The sequence below is a fragment of the Staurois parvus genome, unplaced genomic scaffold, assembly GCF_062004578.1.
Source record: "Staurois parvus isolate SC_StPar_1 unplaced genomic scaffold, SC_StPar_1.0 ptg000126l, whole genome shotgun sequence".
NCBI classification, from domain to species: domain Eukaryota; kingdom Metazoa; phylum Chordata; class Amphibia; order Anura; family Ranidae; genus Staurois; species Staurois parvus.
The window spans coordinates 1,711,934-1,731,231 of record NW_028317922.1 but is presented as its reverse complement, the minus strand read 5'-3'; the positions used below and the strand labels follow the sequence as shown (position 1 = coordinate 1,731,231).

Below are 19,298 nucleotides of genomic sequence, written 5' to 3'. Positions count from 1 at the left end.
TAAGCCACCGTTCTGTCATGAGCAACAGACAGGTGAGAAGCCAAAGCATGGAGCATACGCTAGCCCGATTCATGAGAAAAGCAACAGCTCACAGACAGGAGGACTCTCCTTAAACCTACAACAGATGCCGAAACCCGGGATCGAACCAGGGACCTTTAGATCTTCAGTCTAACGCTCTCCCAACTGAGCTATTACGGCACATTCTAAAGGAGAAAGCCAGCAGGTGTGTGGCGGCAAGGCGAAGGGGTCCCAGAGACATTAAAGGAGATCTAAAGTCCCAGCCTACACTTTTATTTTCAAACATCAGCATGGTAATGGCAATAGGAACAATAGGAGCAATAGTTCCCCTTGACAAACCAATGTAAGCTTGCCTCAGTAACCTCCTTTTATGTTGTGATTGCTGTTTCTCTGCTGGCCATCTATTTCCACAATTTCCTGGATTTCCGGCATGGTGTTCAGCTTCTTCTCTGCTCTTTACTTTCATTTTCTAAGGACTGCAGCTCCCATGGTACCTTGCTGCCTGCAAGCTGTGATTCCTGTACTGACTCTGCCTCCTGAAACTCCTCCTCTCAGCAAATCTGTACGTTGGAAATCAGACTCTGTGAAATGTGTGACACAGCAAAGTCTACTCACAGGGCACTGTGAATACATTTCTCTGAAATCAAAAAAGAAAATGTTGGTGGATCTTCACAAAGTCAGTTTACAATATTCAAGATTGTTCAAATTCATGCGAGTAGGCTAGAAATCAATGAAGTGCAACGTGGGAAGCAATATATGGCTTTACATTTTTAAAGCTAGATAGAGGTTTTGAGGAGTCCAAATACACTGCTCTAAAGAAGCCTTAAACCAGCCGTAGTACTACCAAAGGACCAGAGTGAAGGAAAATGCTCCAAGTGTTCTCTTTTCGAAAGGAACCTTATCTAGCTGCTAACCCTCTTGCTTTTCATCTGACGTAGCCATTTTGAGCCACTTTCCCTGAAAAAGTCATACAGTTTGTAATCTTTCTTCGCTTTAAAGCTTTGCTTTTCATCTGACGTAGCCATTTTCACCCAATTTTCCTGATAAAAGGCATACAATCATACATCTTTCTTCAAACTAAAGTGAAAGGCAAAATCAAAATGACTTGCGTGTATACTGTGTCTTTTGGGACCCTGCAAGAGAAGTGACTCCGCAAGGAAATTGGTTGAATAAGTGATATTGCCTTTTCTAGGAAGGAGTGGTTATGCTTCTCATTTTGTGTGCATGGAAGAAGAAGCGGCCTGCAAACTGAGGAAGCTGAGAATCTTCATCTGCGCAATGGTAACTTTTGTCATGGAAGTCATTTCGGACCGCGAAGATACTTTTTCTGACCTGCTTCTGGTTTCTAGTCTGATGCATCAGCACGAGGAAGAAAATGTATTGGATTTTATTCATCCCATGGTTCAAAAAAGTTCTATTTACTTGCATCAAGTTGTCAAAGACTAGTTTTGGCGGCGCCGTGACTTTTAGTATCTTTCAAAGCCGGCTAAGTCTTGTTCACCCCGGAATGCATTTGATAAGTTGTTTTGCTCGGCTGCGCGCTGCCATTCCTTTCGGACACATTACATTTCCTCTGTGAAGCAGACTCTTCCACTTGGTTTGATTGGCATAATGCAGGTGAGGGCTGCAACAATGCAACATGCCAGCCTTTTTTTCCCCCAAGGCTTTCCAGCGCTATGTGGTGGTGTAACCTGGTCCTATTGAGAAGAATAGATTTTGGACATGTCCTTGCACGTTGGCTGAGAAAACCATATACTGCGGGAAATTGTACAATTGCTTTTCTGCTGCGCCCGAGACCCTAATATGCACTGAACCAGTTTCTAAACCTTGGTCTTGGTCTGCCCAGTCTTGCTGGGAAGCGTTAAACCAAAAGAAACGCAGGCAGTTGCCGAAACCCGGGATTGAACCAGGGACCTTTAGATCTTCAGTCAAACGCTCTCCCAACTGAGCTATTTCGGCTTAAGACGTGTGCTTTCCTCAGCAATTGTTGGCTACTATAAGTTGGTGTGACAGGAGCCTATGGAGAATTGAGATTTTTATGCCTATGCATGTTGCCGGAAAAGAGAAAAGGCAGCAAGATTCACGACTAAATTGCCAGGGAGACTAAGCCACCGTTCTGTCATGAGCAACAGACAGGTGAGAAGCCAAAGCATGGAGCTTACGCTAGCCCGATTCATGAGAAAAGCAACAGCTCACAGACAGGTGGACTCTCCTTAAATCTACAACAGATGCTGAAACCCGGGATTGAACCAGGGACCTTTAGATCTTCAGTCTAACGCTCTCCCAACTGAGCTATTTCGGCACGTTCCAAAGGAGCAAGCCAGCAGGTGTGTGGCGGCAAGGCGAAGGGGTCCCAGAGACCTTAAAGGAGATCTAAAGTCCCAGCCTACACTTTTATTTTCAAACATCAGCATGGTAATGGCAATAGGAACAATAGGAGCAATAGTTCCCCTTGACAAACCAATGTAAGCTTGCCTCAGTAACCTCCTTTTATGTTGTGATTGCTGTTTCTCTGCTGGCCATCTATTTCCACAATTTCCTGGATTTCCGGCATGGTGTTCAGCTTCTTCTCTGCTCTTTACTTTCATTTTCTAAGGACTGCAGCTCCCATGGTACCTTGCTGCCTGCAAGCTGTGATTCCTGTACTGACTCTGCCTCCTGAAACTCCTCCTCTCAGCAAATCTGTACGTTGGAAATCAGACTCTGTGAAATGTGTGACACAGCAAAGTCTACTCACAGGGCACTGTGAATACATTTCACTGAAATCAAAAAAGAAAATGTTGGTGGATCTTCACAAAGTCAGTTTACAATATTCAAGATTGTTCAAATTCATGCGAGTAGGCTAGAAATCAATGAAATGCAACGTGGGAAGCAATATATGGCTTTACATTTTTAAAGCTAGATAGAGGTTTTGAGGAGTCCAAATACACTGCTCTAAAGAAGCCTTAAACCAGCCGTAGTACTACCAAAGGACCAGAGTGAAGGAAAATGCTCCAAGTGTTCTCTTTTCGAAAGGAACCTTATCTAGCTGCTAACCCTCTTGCTTTTCATCTGACGTAGCCATTTTGAGCCCCTTTCCCTGAAAAAGTCATACAGTTTGTAATCTTTCTTCGCTTTAAAGCTTTGCTTTTCATCTGACGTAGCCATTTTCACCCAATTTTCCTGATAAAAGGCATACAATCATACATCTTTCTTCAAACTAAAGTGAAAGGCAAAATCAAAATGACTTGCGTGTATACTGTGTCTTTTGGGACCCTGCAAGAGAAGTGACTCCGCAAGGAAATTGGTTGAATAAGTGATATTGCCTTTTCTAGGAAGGAGTGGTTATGCTTCTCATTTTGTGTGTATGGAAGAAGAAGCGGCCTGCAACCTGAGGAAGCTGAGAATCTTCAGCTGCGCAATTGTAGCTTTTGTCATGGAAGTCATTTCGGACCGCGAAGATACTTTTTCTGACCTGCTTCTGGTTTTCTAGTCTGATGCATCAGCACGAGGAAGAAAATGTATTGGATTTTATTCATCCCATGGTTCAAAAAAGTTCTATTTACTTGCATCAAGTTGTCAAAGACTAGTTTTGGCAGCGCCGTGACTTTTAGTATCTTTCAAAGCCGGCTAAGTCTTGTTCACCCCGGAATGCATTTGATAAGTTGTTTTGCTCGGCTGCGCGCTGCCATTCCTTTCGGACACATTGCATTTCCTCTGTGAAGCAGACTCTTCCACTTGGTTTGATTGGCATAATGCAGGTGAGGGCTGCAACAATGCAACATGCCAGCCTTTTTTTCCCCCAAGGCTTTGCAGCGCTATGTGGTGGTGTAAACTGGTCCTATTGAGAAGAATAGATTTTGGAAATGTCCTTGCACGTTGGCTGAGAAAACCATATACTGCTGGAAGTTGTACAATTGCTTTTCTGCTGTGCCCGAGACCCTAATATGCACTGAACAAGTTTCTAAACCTTGGTCTTGGTCTGCCCAGTCTTGCCGGGAAGCATTACACCAAAAGAAACGCAGGCAGTTGCCGAAACCCGGAATAGAACCAGGGACCTTTAGATCTTCAGTCTAACGCTCTCCCAACTGAGCTATTTCGGCTTAAGATGTGTGCTTTCCTCAGCAATTGTTGGCTACTATAAGTTGGTGTTACAGGAGCCTATGGAGAATTGAGATTTTTATGCCTATGCATGTTGCCGGAAAAGAGAAAAGGCAGCAAGATTCACGACTAAATTGCCAGTGAGACTAAGCCACCGTTCAGTCATGAGCAACAGACAGGTGAGAAGCCAATGCATGGAGCATACGCTAGCCCGATTCATGAGAAAAGCAACAGCTCACAGACAGGTGGACTCTCCTTAAACCTACAACAGATGCCGAAACCCGGGATCGAACCAGGGACCTTTAGATCTTCAGTCTAACGCTCTCCCAACTGAGCTATTTCGGCACGTTCCAAAGGAGCAAGCCAGCAGGTGTGTGGCGGCAAGGCGAAGGGGTCCCAGAGACCTTAAAGGAGATCTAAAGTCCCAGCCTACACTTTTATTTTCAAACATCAGCATGGTAATTGCAATAGGAACAATAGGAGCAATAGTTCCCCTTGACAAACCAATGTAAGCTTGCCTCAGTAACCTCCTTTTATGTTGTGATTGCTGTTTCTCTGCTGGCCATCTATTTCCACAATTTCCTGGATTTCCGGCATGGTGTTCAGCTTCTTCTCTGCTCTTTACTTTCATTTTCTAAGGACTGCAGCTCCCATGGTACCTTGCTTCCTGCAAGCTGTGATTCCTGTACTGACTCTGCCTCCTGAAACTCCTCCTCTCAGCAAATCTGTACGTTGGAATTCAGACTCTGTGAAATGTGTGACACAGCAAAGTCTACTCACAGGGCACTGTGAATACATTTCACTGAAATCAAAAAAGAAAATGTTGGTGGATCTTCACAAAGTCAGTTTACAATATTCAAGATTGTTCAAATTCATGCGAGTAGGCTAGAAATCAATGAAATGCAACGTGGGAAGCAATATATGGCTTTACATTTTTAAAGCTAGATAGAGGTTTTGAGGAGTCCAAATACACTGCTCTAAAGAAGCCTTAAACCAGCCGTAGTACTACCAAAGGACCAGAGTGAAGGAAAATGCTCCAAGTGTTCTCTTTTCGAAAGGAACCTTATCTAGCTGCTAACCCTCTTGCTTTTCATCTGACGTAGCCATTTTGAGCCACTTTCCCTGAAAAAGTCATACAGTTTGTAATCTTTCTTCGCTTTAAAGCTTTGCTTTTCATCTGACGTAGCCATTTTCACCCAATTTTCCTGATAAAAGGAATACAATCATACATCTTTCTTCAAACTAAAGTGAAAGGCAAAATCCAAATGACTTGCGTGTATACTGTGTCTTTTGGGACCCTGCAAGAGAAGTGACTCCGCAAGGAAATTGGTTGAATAAGTGATATTGCCTTTTCTAGGAAGGAGTGGTTATGCTTCTCATTTTGTGTGTATGGAAGAAGAAGCGGCCTGCAACCTGAGGAAGCTGAGAATCTTCAGCTGCGCAATTGTAGCTTTTGTCATGGAAGTCATTTCGGACCGCGAAGATACTTTTTCTGACCTGCTTCTGGTTTTCTAGTCTGATGCATCAGCACGAGGAAGAAAATGTATTGGATTTTATTCATCCCATGGTTCAAAAAAGTTCTATTTACTTGCATCAAGTTGTTAAAGACTAGTTTTGGCTGCGCCGTGACTTTTAGTATCTTTCAAAGCCGGCTAAGTCTTGTTCACCCCGGAATGCATTTGATAAGTTGTTTTGCTCGGCTGCGCGCTGCCATTCCTTTCGGACACATTGCATTTCCTCTGTGAAGCAGACTCTTCCACTTGGTTTGATTGGCATAACGCAGGTGAGGGCTGCAACAATGCAACATGCCAGCCTTTTTTTCCCCCAAGGCTTTGCAGCGCTATGTGGTGGTGTAACCTGGTCCTATTGAGAAGAATAGATTTTGGACATGTCCTTGCACGTTGGCTGAGAAAACCATATACTGCGGGAATTTGTACAATTGCTTTTCTGCTGCGCCCGACACCCTAATATGCACTGAACCAGTTTCTAAACCTTGGTCTTGGTCTGCCCAGTCTTGCCGGGAAGCGTTACACCAAAAGAAACGGAGGCAGCTGCCGAAACCCGGGATTGAACCAGGGACCTTTAGATCTTCAGTCTAACGCTCTCCCAACTGAGCTATTTCGGCTTAAGACGTGTGCTTTCCTCAGCAATTGTTGGCTACTATAAGTTGGTGTGACAGGAGCCTATGGAGAATTGAGATTTTTATGCCTATGCATGTTGCCGGAAAAGAGAAAAGGCAGCAAGATTCACGACTAAATTGCTAGTGAGACTAAGCCACCGTTCTGTCATGAGCAACAGACAGGTGAGAAGCCAAAGCATGGAGCATACGCTAGCCCGATTCATGAGAAAAGCAACAGCTCACAGACAGGTGGACTCTCCTTAAACCTACAACAGATGCCGAAACCCGGGATCGAACCAGGGACCTTTAGATCTTCAGTCTAACGCTCTCCCAACTGAGCTATTTCGGCACGTTCCAAAGGAGCAAGCCAGCAGGTGTGTGGCGGCAAGGCGAAGGGGTCCCAGAGACCTTAAAGGAGATCTAAAGTCCCAGCCTACACTTTTATTTTCAAACATCAGCATGGTAATTGCAATAGGAACAATAGGAGCAATAGTTCCCCTTGACAAACCAATGTAAGCTTGCCTCAGTAACCTCCTTTTATGTTGTGATTGCTGTTTCTCTGCTGGCCATCTATTTCCACAATTTCCTGGATTTCCGGCATGGTGTTCAGCTTCTTCTCTGCTCTTTACTTTCATTTTCTAAGGACTGCAGCTCCCATGGTACCTTGCTTCCTGCAAGCTGTGATTCCTGTACTGACTCTGCCTCCTGAAACTCCTCCTCTCAGCAAATCTGTACGTTGGAATTCAGACTCTGTGAAATGTGTGACACAGCAAAGTCTACTCACAGGGCACTGTGAATACATTTCACTGAAATCAAAAAAGAAAATGTTGGTGGATCTTCACAAAGTCAGTTTACAATATTCAAGATTGTTCAAATTCATGCGAGTAGGCTAGAAATCAATGAAATGCAACGTGGGAAGCAATATATGGCTTTACATTTTTAAAGCTAGATAGAGGTTTTGAGGAGTCCAAATACACTGCTCTAAAGAAGCCTTAAACCAGCCGTAGTACTACCAAAGGACCAGAGTGAAGGAAAATGCTCCAAGTGTTCTCTTTTCGAAAGGAACCTTATCTAGCTGCTAACCCTCTTGCTTTTCATCTGACGTAGCCATTTTGAGCCACTTTCCCTGAAAAAGTCATACAGTTTGTAATCTTTCTTCGCTTTAAAGCTTTGCTTTTCATCTGACGTAGCCATTTTCACCCAATTTTCCTGATAAAAGGAATACAATCATACATCTTTCTTCAAACTAAAGTGAAAGGCAAAATCCAAATGACTTGCGTGTATACTGTGTCTTTTGGGACCCTGCAAGAGAAGTGACTCCGCAAGGAAATTGGTTGAATAAGTGATATTGCCTTTTCTAGGAAGGAGTGGTTATGCTTCTCATTTTGTGTGTATGGAAGAAGAAGCGGCCTGCAACCTGAGGAAGCTGAGAATCTTCAGCTGCGCAATTGTAGCTTTTGTCATGGAAGTCATTTCGGACCGCGAAGATACTTTTTCTGACCTGCTTCTGGTTTTCTAGTCTGATGCATCAGCACGAGGAAGAAAATGTATTGGATTTTATTCATCCCATGGTTCAAAAAAGTTCTATTTACTTGCATCAAGTTGTCAAAGACTAGTTTTGGCTGCGCCGTGACTTTTAGTATCTTTCAAAGCCGGCTAAGTCTTGTTCACCCCGGAATGCATTTGATAAGTTGTTTTGCTCGGCTGCGCGCTGCCATTCCTTTCGGACACATTGCATTTCCTCTGTGAAGCAGACTCTTCCACTTGGTTTGATTGGCATAATGCAGGTGAGGGCTGCAACAATGCAACATGCCAGCCTTTTTTTCCCCCAAGGCTTTGCAGCGCTATGTGGTGGTGTAACCTGGTCCTATTGAGAAGAATAGATTTTGGAAATGTCCTTGCACGTTGGCTGAGAAAACCATATACTGCGGGAAGTTGTACAATTGCTTTTCTGCTGTGCCCGAGACCCTAATATGCACTGAACCAGTTTCTAAACCTTGGTCTTGGTCTGCCCAGTCTTGCCGGGAAGCGTTACACCAAAAGAAACGCAGGCAGTTGCCGAAACCCGGAATAGAACCAGGGACCTTTAGATCTTCAGTCTAACGCTCTCCCAACTGAGCTATTTCGGCTTAAGACGTGTGCTTTCCTCAGCAATTGTTGGCTACTATAAGTTGGTGTTACAGGAGCCTATGGAGAATTGAGATTTTTATGCCTATGCATGTTGCCGGAAAAGAGAAAAGGCAGCAAGATTCACGACTAAATTGCCAGTGAGACTAAGCCACCGTTCAGTCATGAGCAACAGACAGGTGAGAAGCCAATGCATGGAGCATACGCTAGCCCGATTCATGAGAAAAGCAACAGCTCACAGACAGGTGGACTCTCCTTAAACCTACAACAGATGCCGAAACCCGGGATCGAACCAGGGACCTTTAGATCTTCAGTCTAACGCTCTCCCAACTGAGCTATTTCGGCACATTCCAAAGGAGCAAGCCAGCAGGTGTGTGGCGGCAAGGCGAAGGGGTCCCAGAGACCTTAAAGGAGATCTAAAGTCCCAGCCTACACTTTTATTTTCAAACATCAGCATGGTAATGGCAATAGGAACAATAGGAGCAATAGTTCCCCTTGACAAACCAATGTAAGCTTGCGTCAGTAACCTCCTTTTATGTTGTGATTGCTGTTTCTCTGCTGGCCATCTATTTCCACAATTTCCTGGATTTCCGGCATGGTGTTCAGCTTCTTCTCTGCTCTTTACTTTCATTTTCTAAGGACTGCAGCTCCCATGGTACCTTGCTTCCTGCAAGCTGTGATTCCTGTACTGACTCTGCCTCCTGAAACTCCTCCTCTCAGCAAATCTGTACGTTGGAAATCAGACTCTGTGAAATGTGTGACACAGAAAAGTCTACTCACAGGGCACTGTGAATACATTTCACTGAAATCAAAAAAGAAAATGTTGGTGGATCTTCACAAAGTCAGTTTACAATATTCAAGATTGTTCAAATTCATGCGAGTAGGCTAGAAATCAATGAAATGCAACGTGGGAAGCAATATATGGCTTTACATTTTTAAAGCTAGATAGAGGTTTTGAGGAGTCCAAATACACTGCTCTAAAGAAGCCTTAAATCAGCCGTAGTACTACCAAAGGACCAGAGTGAAGGAAAATGCTCCAAGTGTTCTCTTTTCGAAAGGAACCTTATCTAGCTGCTAACCCTCTTGCTTTTCATCTGACGTAGCCATTTTGAGCCACTTTCCCTGAAAAAGTCATACAGTTTGTAATCTTTCTTCGCTTTAAAGCTTTGCTTTTCATCTGACGTAGCCATTTTCACCCAATTTTCCTGATAAAAGGAATACAATCATACATCTTTCTTCAAACTAAAGTGAAAGGCAAAATCCAAATGACTTGCGTGTATACTGTGTCTTTTGGGACCCTGCAAGAGAAGTGACTCCGCAAGGAAATTGGTTGAATAAGTGATATTGCCTTTTCTAGGAAGGAGTGGTTATGCTTCTCATTTTGTGTGTATGGAAGAAGAAGCGGCCTGCAACCTGAGGAAGCTGAGAATCTTCAGCTGCGCAATTGTAGCTTTTGTCATGGAAGTCATTTCGGACCGCGAAGATACTTTTTCTGACCTGCTTCTGGTTTTCTAGTCTGATGCATCAGCACGAGGAAGAAAATGTATTGGATTTTATTCATCCCATGGTTCAAAAAATTTCTATTTACTTGCATCAAGTTGTCAAAGACTAGTTTTGGCTGCGCCGTGACTTTTAGTATCTTTCAAAGCCGGCTAAGTCTTGTTCACCCCGGAATGCATTTGATAAGTTGTTTTGCTCGGCTGCGCGCTGCCATTCCTTTCGGACACATTGCATTTCCTCTGTGAAGCAGACTCTTCCACTTGGTTTGATTGGCATAACGCAGGTGAGGGCTGCAACAATGCAACATGCCAGCCTTTTTTTCCCCCAAGGCTTTGCAGCGCTATGTGGTGGTGTTACCTGGTCCTATTGAGAAGAATAGATTTTGAACATGTCCTTGCACGTTGGCTGAGAAAACCATATACTGCGGGAAGTTGTACAATTGCTTTTCTGCTGTGCCCGAGACCCTAATATGCACTGAACCAGTTTCTAAACCTTGGTCTTGGTCTGCCCAGTCTTGCCGGGAAGCGTTACACCAAAAGAAATGCAGGCAGTTGCCGAAACCCGGGATTTAACCAGGGACCTTTAGATCTTCAGTCTAACGCTCTCCCAACTGACGTATTTCGGCTTAAGACGTGTGCTTTCCTCAGCAATTGTTGGCTACTATAAGTTGGTGTGACAGGAGCCTATGGAGAATTGAGATTTTTATGCCTATGCATGTTGCCGGAAAAGAGAAAAGGCAGCAAGATTCACGACTAAATTGCCAGTGAGACTAAGCCACCGTTCTGTCATGAGCAACAGACAGGTGAGAAGCCAAAGCATGGAGCATACGCTAGCCCGATTCATGAGAAAAGCAACAGCTCACAGACAGGTGGACTCTCCTTAAACCTACAACAGATGCCGAAACCCGGGATCGAACCAGGGACCTTTAGATCTTCAGTCTAACGCTCTCCCAACTGAGCTATTTCGGCACGTTCCAAAGGAGCAAGCCAGCAGGTGTGTGGCGGCAAGGCGAAGGGGTCCCAGAGACCTTAAAGGAGATCTAAAGTCCCAGCCTACACTTTTATTTTCAAACATCAGCATGGTAATGGCAATAGGAACAATAGGAGCAATAGTTCCCCTTGACAAACCAATGTAAGCTTGCCTCAGTAACCTCCTTTTATGTTGTGATTGCTGTTTCTCTGCTGGCCATCTATTTCCACAATTTCCTGGATTTCCGGCATGGTGTTCAGCTTCTTCTCTGCTCTTTACTTTCATTTTCTAAGGACTGCAGCTCCCATGGTACCTTGCTGCCTGCAAGCTGTGATTCCTGTACTGACTCTGCCTCCTGAAACTCCTCCTCTCAGCAAATCTGTACGTTGGAAATCAGACTCTGTGAAATGTGTGACACAGCAAAGTCTACTCACAGGGCACTGTGAATACATTTCACTGAAATCAAAAAAGAAAATGTTGGTGGATCTTCACAAAGTCAGTTTACAATATTCAAGATTGTTCAAATTCATGCGAGTAGGCTAGAAATCAACGAAATGCAACGTGGGAAGCAATATATGGCTTTACATTTTTAAAGCTAGATAGAGGTTTTGAGGAGTCCAAATACACTGCTCTAAAGAAGCCTTAAACCAGCTGTAGTTCTACCAAAGGACCAGAGTGAAGGAAAATGCTCCAAGTGTTCTCTTTTCGAAAAGAACCTTATCTAGCTGCTAACCCTCTTGCTTTTCATCTGACGTAGCCATTTTGAGCCACTTTCCCTGAAAAAGTCATACAGTTTGTAATCTTTCTTCGCTTTAAAGCTTTGCTTTTCATCTGACGTAGCCATTTTCACCCAATTTTCCTGATAAAAGGCATACAATCATACATCTTTCTTCAAACTAAAGTGAAAGGCAAAATCAAAATGACTTGCATGTATACTGTGTCTTTTGGGACCCTGCAAGAGAAGTGACTCCGCAAGGAAATTGGTTGAATAAGTGATATTGCCTTTTCTAGGAAGGAGTGGTTATGCTTCTCATTTTGTGTGCATGGAAGAAGAAGCGGCCTGCAACCTGAGGAAGCTGAGAATCTTCAGCTGCGCAATTGTAGCTTTTGTCATGGAAGTCATTTCGGACCGCGAAGATACTTTTTCTGACCTGCTTCTGGTTTTCTAGTCTGATGCATCAGCAAGAGGAAGAAAATGTATTGGATTTTATTCATCCCATGGTTCAAAAAAGTTCTATTTACTTGCATCAAGTTGTCAAAGACTAGTTTTGGCGGCGCCGTGACTTTTAGTATCTTTCAAAGCCGGCTAAGTCTTGTTCACCCCGGGATGCATTTGATAAGTTGTTTTGCTCGGCTGCGCGCTGCCATTCCTTTCGGACACATTGCATTTCCTCTGTGAAGCAGACTCTTCCACTTGGTTTGATTGGCATAACGCAGGTGAGGGCTGCAACAATGCAACATGCCAGCCTTTTTTTCCCCCAAGGCTTTGCAAGCGCTATGTGGTGGTGTAACCTGGTCCTATTGAGAAGAATAGATTTTGGACATGTCCTTGCACGTTGGCTGAGAAAACCATATACTGCGGGAAGTTGTACAATTGCTTTTCTGCTGCGCCCGAGACCCTAATATGCACTAAACCAGTTTCTAAACCTTGGTCTTGGTCTGCCCAGTCTTGCCGGGAAGCGTTACACCAAAAGAAACGCAGGCAGTTGCCGAAACCCGGGATTGAACCAGGGACCTTTAGATCTTCAGTCTAACGCTCTCCCAACTGAGCTATTTTGGCTTAAGACGTGTGCTTTCCTCAGCAATTGTTGGCTACTATAAGTTGGTGTGACAGGAGCCTATGGAGAATTGAGATTTTTATGCCTATGCATGTTGCCGGAAAAGAGAAAAGGCAGCAAGATTCGCGACTAAATTGCCAGTGAGACTAAGCCACCGTTCAGTCATGAGCAACAGACAGGTGAGAAGCCAAAGCATGGAGCATACGCTAGCCCGATTCATGAGAAAAGCAACAGCTCACAGACAGGTGGACTCTCCTTAAACCTACAACAGATGCCGAAACCCGGGATCGAACCAGGGACCTTTAGATCTTCAGTCAAACGCTCTCCCAACTGAGCTATTTCGGCACATTCCAAAGGAGCAAGCCAGCAGGTGTGTGGCGGCAAGGCGAAGGGGTCCCAGAGACCTTAAAGGAGATCTAAAGTCCCAGCCTACACTTTTATTTTCAAACATCAGCATGGTAATGGCAATAGGAACAATAGGAGCAATAGTTCCCCTTGACAAACCAATGTAAGCTTGCCTCAGTAACCTCCTTTTATGTTGTGATTGCTGTTTCTCTGCTGGCCATCTATTTCCACAATTTCCTGGATTTCCGGCATGGTGTTCAGCTTCTTCTCTGCTCTTTACTTTCATTTTCTAAGGACTGCAGCTCCCATGGTACCTTGCTGCCTGCAAGCTGTGATTCCTGTACTGACTCTGCCTCCTGAAACTCCTCCTCTCAGCAAATCTGTACGTTGGAAATCAGACTCTGTGAAATGTGTGACACAGCAAAGTCTACTCACAGGGCACTGTGAATACATTTCACTGAAATCAAAAAAGAAAATGTTGGTGGATCTTCACAAAGTCAGTTTACAATATTCAAGATTGTTCAAATTCATGCGAGTAGGCTAGAAATCAATGAAATGCAACGTGGGAAGCAATATATGGCTTTACATTTTTAAAGCTAGATAGAGGTTTTGAGGAGTCCAAATACACTGCTCTAAAGAAGCCTTAAACCAGCCGTAGTACTACCAAAGGACCAGAGTGAAGGAAAACGCTCCAAGTGTTCTCTTTGCGAAAGGAACCTTATCTAGCTGCTAACCCTCTTGCTTTTCATCTGACGTAGCCATTTTGAGCCACTTTCCCTGAAAAAGTCATACAGTTTGTAATCTTTCTTCGCTTTAAAGCTTTGCTTTTCATCTGACGTAGCCATTTTCACCCAATTTTCCTGATAAAAGGCATACAATCATACATCTTTCTTCAAACTAAAGTGAAAGGCAAAATCAAAATGACTTGCGTGTATACTGTGTCTTTTGGGACCCTGCAAGAGAAGTGACTCCGCAAGGAAATTGGTTGAATAAGTGATATTGCCTTTTCTAGGAAGGAGTGGTTATGCTTCTCATTTTGTGTGCATGGAAGAAGAAGCGACCTGCAACCTGAGGAAGCTGAGAATCTTCAGCTGCGCAATTGTAGCTTTTGTCATGGAAGTCATTTCGGACCGCGAAGATACTTTTTCTGACCTGCTTCTGGTTTCTAGTCTAATGCAACAGCACGAGGAAGAAAATGTATTGGATTTTATTCATCCCATGGTTCAAAAAAGTTCTATTTACTTGCATCAAGTTGTCAAAGACTAGTTTTGGCGGCGCCGTGACTTTTAGTATCTTTCAAAGCCGGCTAAGTTTTTTTCACCCCGGAATGCATTTGATAAGTTGTTTTGCTCGGCTGCGCTCTGCCATTCCTTTCGGACACATTGCATTTCCTCTGTGAAGCAGACTCTTCCACTTGGTTTGATTGGCATAACGCAGGTGAGGGCTGCAACAATGCAACATGCCAGCCTTTTTTTCCCCCAAGGCTTTGCAGCGCTATGTGGTGGTGTAACCTGGTCCTATTGAGTAGAAAAGATTTTGGACATGTCCTTGCACGTTGGCTGAGAAAACCATATACTGCGGGAAGTTGTACAATTGCTTTTCTGCTGCGCCCGAGACCCTAATATGCACTGAACCAGTTTCTAAACCTTGGTCTTGGTCTGCCCAGTCTTGCCGGGAAGCGTTACACCAAAAGAAACGCAGGCAGTTGCCGAAACCCGGAATAGAACCAGGGACTTTAGATCTTCAGTCTAACGCTCTCCCAACTGAGCTATTTCGGCACATTCCAAAGGAGCAAGCCAGCAGGTGTGTGGCGGCAAAGCGAAGGGGTCCCAGAGACCTTAAAGGAGATCTAAAGTCCCAGCCTACACTTTTATTTTCAAACATCAGCATGGTAATGGCAATAGGAACAATAGGAGCAATAGTTCCCCTTGACAAACCAATGTAAGCTTGCCTCAGTAACCTCCTTTTATGTTGTGATTGCTGTTTCTCTGCTGGCCATCTATTTCTACAATTTCCTGGATTTCCGGCATGGTGTTCAGCTTCTTCTCTGCTCTTTACTTTCATTTTCTAAGGACTGCAGCTCCCATGGTACCTTGCTGCCTGCAAGCTGTGATTCCTGTACTGACTCTGCCTCCTGAAACTCCTCCTCTCAGCAAATCTGTACGTTGGAAATCAGACTCTGTGAAATGTGTGACACAGCAAAGTCTACTCACAGGGCACTGTGAATACATTTCACTGAAATCAAAAAAGAAAATGTTGGTGGATCTTCACAAAGTCAGTTTACAATATTCAAGATTGTTCAAATTCATGCGAGTAGGCTAGAAATCAATGAAATGCAACGTGGGAAGCAATATATGGCTTTACATTTTTAAAGCTAGATAGAGGTTTTGAGGAGTCCAAATACACTGCTCTAAAGAAGCCTTAAACCAGCCGTAGTACTACCAAAGGACCAGAGTGAAGGAAAATGCTCCAAGTGTTCTCTTTTCGAAAGGAACCTTATCTAGCTGCTAACCCTCTTGCTTTTCATCTGACGTAGCCATTTTGAGCCACTTTCCCTGAAAAAGTCATACAGTTTGTAATCTTTCTTCGCTTTAAAGCTTTGCTTTTCATCTGACGTAGCCATTTTCACCCAATTTTCCTGATAAAAGGAATACAATCATACATCTTTCTTCAAACTAAAGTGAAAGGCAAAATCCAAATGACTTGCTTGTATACTGTGTCTTTTGGGACCCTGCAAGAGAAGTGACTCCGCAAGGAAATTGGTTGAATAAGTGATATTGCCTTTTCTAGGAAGGAGTGGTTATGCTTCTCATTTTGTGTGTATGGAAGAAGAAGCGGCCTGCAACCTGAGGAAGCTGAGAATCTTCAGCTGCGCAATTGTAGCTTTTGTCATGGAAGTCATTTCGGACCGCGAAGATACTTTTTCTGACCTGCTTCTGGTTTTCTAGTCTGATGCATCAGCACGAGGAAGAAAATGTATTGGATTTTATTCATCCCATGGTTCAAAAAATTTCTATTTACTTGCATCAAGTTGTCAAAGACTAGTTTTGGCTGCGCCGTGACTTTTAGTATCTTTCAAAGCCGGCTAAGTCTTGTTCACCCCGGAATGCATTTGATAAGTTGTTTTGCTCGGCTGCGCGCTGCCATTCCTTTCGGACACATTGCATTTCCTCTGTGAAGCAGACTCTTCCACTTGGTTTGATTGGCATAACGCAGGTGAGGGCTGCAACAATGCAACATGCCAGCCTTTTTTTCCCCCAAGGCTTTGCAGCGCTATGTGGTGGTGTTACCTGGTCCTATTGAGAAGAATAGATTTTGAACATGTCCTTGCACGTTGGCTGAGAAAACCATATACTGCGGGAAGTTGTACAATTGCTTTTCTGCTGTGCCCGAGACCCTAATATGCACTGAACCAGTTTCTAAACCTTGGTCTTGGTCTGCCCAGTCTTGCCGGGAAGCGTTACACCAAAAGAAATGCAGGCAGTTGCCGAAACCCGGGATTTAACCAGGGACCTTTAGATCTTCAGTCTAACGCTCTCCCAACTGACGTATTTCGGCTTAAGACGTGTGCTTTCCTCAGCAATTGTTGGCTACTATAAGTTGGTGTGACAGGAGCCTATGGAGAATTGAGATTTTTATGCCTATGCATGTTGCCGGAAAAGAGAAAAGGCAGCAAGATTCACGACTAAATTGCCAGTGAGACTAAGCCACCGTTCTGTCATGAGCAACAGACAGGTGAGAAGCCAAAGCATGGAGCATACGCTAGCCCGATTCATGAGAAAAGCAACAGCTCACAGACAGGTGGACTCTCCTTAAACCTACAACAGATGCCGAAACCCGGGATCGAACCAGGGACCTTTAGATCTTCAGTCTAACGCTCTCCCAACTGAGCTATTTCGGCACGTTCCAAAGGAGCAAGCCAGCAGGTGTGTGGCGGCAAGGCGAAGGGGTCCCAGAGACCTTAAAGGAGATCTAAAGTCCCAGCCTACACTTTTATTTTCAAACATCAGCATGGTAATGGCAATAGGAACAATAGGAGCAATAGTTCCCCTTGACAAACCAATGTAAGCTTGCCTCAGTAACCTCCTTTTATGTTGTGATTGCTGTTTCTCTGCTGGCCATCTATTTCCACAATTTCCTGGATTTCCGGCATGGTGTTCAGCTTCTTCTCTGCTCTTTACTTTCATTTTCTAAGGACTGCAGCTCCCATGGTACCTTGCTGCCTGCAAGCTGTGATTCCTGTACTGACTCTGCCTCCTGAAACTCCTCCTCTCAGCAAATCTGTACGTTGGAAATCAGACTCTGTGAAATGTGTGACACAGCAAAGTCTACTCACAGGGCACTGTGAATACATTTCACTGAAATCAAAAAAGAAAATGTTGGTGGATCTTCACAAAGTCAGTTTACAATATTCAAGATTGTTCAAATTCATGCGAGTAGGCTAGAAATCAACGAAATGCAACGTGGGAAGCAATATATGGCTTTACATTTTTAAAGCTAGATAGAGGTTTTGAGGAGTCCAAATACACTGCTCTAAAGAAGCCTTAAACCAGCTGTAGTTCTACCAAAGGACCAGAGTGAAGGAAAATGCTCCAAGTGTTCTCTTTTCGAAAAGAACCTTATCTAGCTGCTAACCCTCTTGCTTTTCATCTGACGTAGCCATTTTGAGCCACTTTCCCTGAAAAAGTCATACAGTTTGTAATCTTTCTTCGCTTTAAAGCTTTGCTTTTCATCTGACGTAGCCATTTTCACCCAATTTTCCTGATAAAAGGCATACAATCATACATCTTTCTTCAAACTAAAGTGAAAGGCAAAATCAAAATGACTTGCATGTATACTGTGTCTTTTGGGACCCTGCAAGAGAAGTGACTCCGCAAGGAAATTGGTTGAATAAGTGATATTGCCTTTTCTAGGAAGGAGTGGTTATGCTTCTCATTTTGTGTGCATGGAAGAAGAAGCGGCCTGCAACCTGAGGAAGCTGAGAATCTTCAGCTGCGCAATTGTAGCTTTTGTCATGGAAGTCATTTCGGACCGCGAAGATACTTTTTCTGACCTGCTTCTGGTTTTCTAGTCTGATGCATCAGCAAGAGGAAGAAAATGTATTGGATTTTATTCATCCCATGGTTCAAAAAAGTTCTATTTACTTGCATCAAGTTGTCAAAGACTAGTTTTGGCGGCGCCGTGACTTTTAGTATCTTTCAAAGCCGGCTAAGTCTTGTTCACCCCGGGATGCATTTGATAAGTTGTTTTGCTCGGCTGCGCGCTGCCATTCCTTTCGGACACATTGCATTTCCTCTGTGAAGCAGACTCTTCCACTTGGTTTGATTGGCATAACGCAGGTGAGGGCTGCAACAATGCAACATGCCAGCCTTTTTTTCCCCCAAGGCTTTGCAAGCGCTATGTGGTGGTGTAACCTGGTCCTATTGAGAAGAATAGATTTTGGACATGTCCTTGCACGTTGGCTGAGAAAACCATATACTGCGGGAAGTTGTACAATTGCTTTTCTGCTGCGCCCGAGACCCTAATATGCACTAAACCAGTTTCTAAACCTTGGTCTTGGTCTGCCCAGTCTTGCCGGGAAGCGTTACACCAAAAGAAACGCAGGCAGTTGCCGAAACCCGGGATTGAACCAGGGACCTTTAGATCTTCAGTCTAACGCTCTCCCAACTGAGCTATTTTGGCTTAAGACGTGTGCTTTCCTCAGCAATTGTTGGCTACTATAAGTTGGTGTGACAGGAGCCTATGGAGAATTGAGATTTTTATGCCTATGCATGTTGCCGGAAAAGAGAAAAGGCAGCAAGATTCGCGACTAAATTGCCAGTGAGACTAAGCCACCGTTCAGTCATGAGCAACAGACAGGTGAGAAGCCAAAGCATGGAGCATACGCTAGCCCGATTCATGAGAAAAGCAACAGCTCACAGACAGGTGGACTCTCCTTAAACCTACAACAGATGCCGAAACCCGGGATCGAACCAGGGACCTTTAGATCTTCAGTCAAACGCTCTCCCAACTGAGCTATTTCGGCACATTCCAAAGGAGCAAGCCAGCAGGTGTGTGGCGGCAAGGCGAAGGGGTCCCAGAGACCTTAAAGGAGATCTAAAGTCCCAGCCTACACTTTTATTTTCAAACATCAGCATGGTAATGGCAATAGGAACAATAGGAGCAATAGTTCCCCTTGACAAACCAATGTAAGCTTGCCTCAGTAACCTCCTTTTATGTTGTGATTGCTGTTTCTCTGCTGGCCATCTATTTCCACAATTTCCTGGATTTCCGGCATGGTGTTCAGCTTCTTCTCTGCTCTTTACTTTCATTTTCTAAGGACTGCAGCTCCCATGGTACCTTGCTGCCTGCAAGCTGTGATT

General features: G+C 44.1%; 9 non-coding genes across 9 annotated transcripts; all 9 read right to left on the bottom strand.

The window, feature by feature from the left end:
- Positions 1–125: 125 nt before the first annotated feature.
- TRNAF-GAA (transfer RNA phenylalanine (anticodon GAA)) lies at positions 126–198 on the bottom strand. The gene has a single exon. It is a non-coding gene; the product is annotated as a tRNA-Phe (tRNA).
- A 4,172-nt stretch (positions 199–4,370) lies between these two features.
- Positions 4,371–4,443, bottom strand: TRNAF-GAA (transfer RNA phenylalanine (anticodon GAA)). The gene has a single exon. It is a non-coding gene; the product is annotated as a tRNA-Phe (tRNA).
- Positions 4,444–6,150: 1,707 nt separating this feature from the next.
- Positions 6,151–6,223, bottom strand: TRNAF-GAA (transfer RNA phenylalanine (anticodon GAA)). The gene has a single exon. It is a non-coding gene; the product is annotated as a tRNA-Phe (tRNA).
- A 270-nt stretch (positions 6,224–6,493) lies between these two features.
- TRNAF-GAA (transfer RNA phenylalanine (anticodon GAA)) lies at positions 6,494–6,566 on the bottom strand. Its single transcript has one exon. It is a non-coding gene; the product is annotated as a tRNA-Phe (tRNA).
- Positions 6,567–8,616: 2,050 nt separating this feature from the next.
- Positions 8,617–8,689, bottom strand: TRNAF-GAA (transfer RNA phenylalanine (anticodon GAA)). Its single transcript has one exon. It is a non-coding gene; the product is annotated as a tRNA-Phe (tRNA).
- A 2,050-nt stretch (positions 8,690–10,739) lies between these two features.
- Positions 10,740–10,812, bottom strand: TRNAF-GAA (transfer RNA phenylalanine (anticodon GAA)). Its single transcript has one exon. It is a non-coding gene; the product is annotated as a tRNA-Phe (tRNA).
- A 2,051-nt stretch (positions 10,813–12,863) lies between these two features.
- TRNAF-GAA (transfer RNA phenylalanine (anticodon GAA)) lies at positions 12,864–12,936 on the bottom strand. Its single transcript has one exon. It is a non-coding gene; the product is annotated as a tRNA-Phe (tRNA).
- Positions 12,937–16,764: 3,828 nt separating this feature from the next.
- Positions 16,765–16,837, bottom strand: TRNAF-GAA (transfer RNA phenylalanine (anticodon GAA)). The gene has a single exon. It is a non-coding gene; the product is annotated as a tRNA-Phe (tRNA).
- Positions 16,838–18,888: 2,051 nt separating this feature from the next.
- Positions 18,889–18,961, bottom strand: TRNAF-GAA (transfer RNA phenylalanine (anticodon GAA)). The gene has a single exon. It is a non-coding gene; the product is annotated as a tRNA-Phe (tRNA).
- Between the last annotated feature and the right edge of the window lie 337 nt (positions 18,962–19,298).